Genomic DNA, 2193 nt, shown 5'->3' on the forward strand with positions numbered 1-2193 from the left:
TCAAGAGAGGCATCCATTCCTTGCCAGACAAAGTTCCTATTAGTTCTCTTATAGGAAGCTAGTATACCTGAATGGCCTCCGGTAGCTGTCCCATGCAGTTCTTGCGCTATCCTGGCTCTTGCATTTCCAGCGGTCCCCACATAAAGCCTCCCTTTTTTCCTTAATATCCCTTCCTCCTCTTCCCAACCATCCCGAGTGGTCTATTGCATAGTGGATCCACGGGTACCCCGTCGCTGCTTCGTTTTTATCAACATCCGGTAAGCAGAACGGACAGAGAACTGTCCCGATTTCTCGTACTTTCTAGTTGACAGGGACAGGCCTTCGTGGGAGAGTAGAAATAAGAGAAGAATGAAGGCCAGAATAAGGAGTTATAGAGAACCGTGTCGTGGGAGTTATGATTTTTAGGCGTATTTTCTTTGAACAAATAAATCTATAAAGAAATTGGATGGATCTTCCACCTATGCTATGAGTGAGAGCCTGAGTGCAACTTCATGTTAGTAGTTGCTAAGACGTAGTATGCATTGTTGCAGGACTCTGCATCGTCATGTGTTACCAAGGTGCCTGAAACCCCAAACTGATTAGCTCTCAAATAATTACTAACCAAACACGAAGATGATGAAGGGTTCGAATAGCTTAAAATAAATTGCAAGAAACAACCACATTGAAGGCTAGGTTAGCAGAAAACACTACTCTACCTTTTTTTGGCACAAAACACTATGCCCAGCATAATCTGTGGATTAGAGTCGTTTGAATGTGAGCGTGTTTATGACAGATGGGGTTCACTCGTCAAGAGCTGACTTAGCAAAAAATGTCACAAGGCGTGTTGACTCTTCCTCCTCTCTCTCTCCCCTCTTTTCAGCATTACGTCGAAACAAGTTGTGTGCACGCGCCTCGGCATTCCTCCGGTACCACCTCCTCTCTCCCGCAGCTACCGTGGACGGCCGCGGGAGCAGCACAGCACACGGTCGCGACGTTCCAATCACTGTCCCTCTCATCGTGCCTCCTCTCCGTCATGCGGCACTTCGCCAAGCGCACCGCATCGGCCGCCTCCGCCGTCCCATCCGCTGCACTCTACACCGCTGGTCGCCATCGCCAGCAAAAATCGCGACGGGGCTTGGAGGCGCTGTGGTAGTTGGGGCGGTAGCCGCTGGCCCAGTACCTGACGTAGCACTGCGCCAGGTGCACGTCGGCGTAGGTGCCCTCGAGCTGCCCGACCGCCTGCGCCAGGCACGCCGTGCAGTCAGCCGCGGCCATCGCCCAGGCACTGCGAGACCCCCCTGCACGCTGCCGGAGCTGCTCACCTTGTACCCGTTGGCCACGGCCTGCACGCCGCCCAGCACGGCGTCCCGGCTCCTGAGGAAGTCGGCGTCGCTGCTGGTGCTGCACTTGCGGTGCACCATGGCCGTGTCGGGCTGGGCGGCTGGCCCATGAAGTTGGTGCTGTCGTAGCACACGTAGCACCCCTCCAGTTGCAGCGACACCGTGTACCGGACACACCTGGTTGAGCTACGCCAGGACGCCCCAACGTACGCCTGGTTGAGCTGCGCCATGGCGTCCCGCAAGCACGCCGCGCACTCGCCGTTGCCCAGGTTGCGGCGGCACTGGTATAGCCCGTACGTGGCGGTGCCGTCGCCCGCCTGCGCAGGGTCGACGACCAAGAGGTCGAGCACGGTGGCCGCAGCGGGGCGCGGCTGACGCGCCTCCAAGCCCTGACGCACGCCTGGTTGAGCTGCGCGGCGGGGCGTCCCGCACGCACGCCGCGCACTCGTCGTTGGCCAGGTCGCCGCGGCAGCTGCGGCGGAGAGGAGGTGGCACCGGAGAAACGCTGATGCGGAGACCGGTTTTTCTACCGTGCATGGTAGATATACCGTGCATGCATCCACCGTTTCATTGTTTCGTCACAGTGTTGCGGACATCATACTCAATGTTTTCCCTCACCGAACATTTCGTCGCGTGATATTTCCTAGTCTCAACAAGCAACCAAGTCAGACTAATGTTGCATATGTTTTTAATTCATATTTTGTTTGAACAATTGTTTTTATTTAGATGCGATCTTAAAAACAAGACTAATGTTGCATATGTTTCCTTAATTATTTTTAAACACTCGGATGTAATATATTTTTATTTTTATATGGACATTACTTTTTTTTAAGGTTCATCATGTTTCATAGTGCACCATCAAACATGCATCATG

General features: G+C 53.7%; 1 pseudogene; it reads right to left on the reverse strand.

The window, feature by feature from the left end:
• Positions 1-1071: 1071 nt before the first annotated feature.
• Positions 1072-1944, reverse strand: LOC123153509 (plasmodesmata-located protein 8-like; annotated as a pseudogene).
• Positions 1945-2193: the final 249 nt, after the last annotated feature.

Source organism: Triticum aestivum, chromosome 7A (genome assembly GCF_018294505.1).
Source record: "Triticum aestivum cultivar Chinese Spring chromosome 7A, IWGSC CS RefSeq v2.1, whole genome shotgun sequence".
Lineage (NCBI taxonomy): Eukaryota > Viridiplantae > Streptophyta > Magnoliopsida > Poales > Poaceae > Triticum > Triticum aestivum.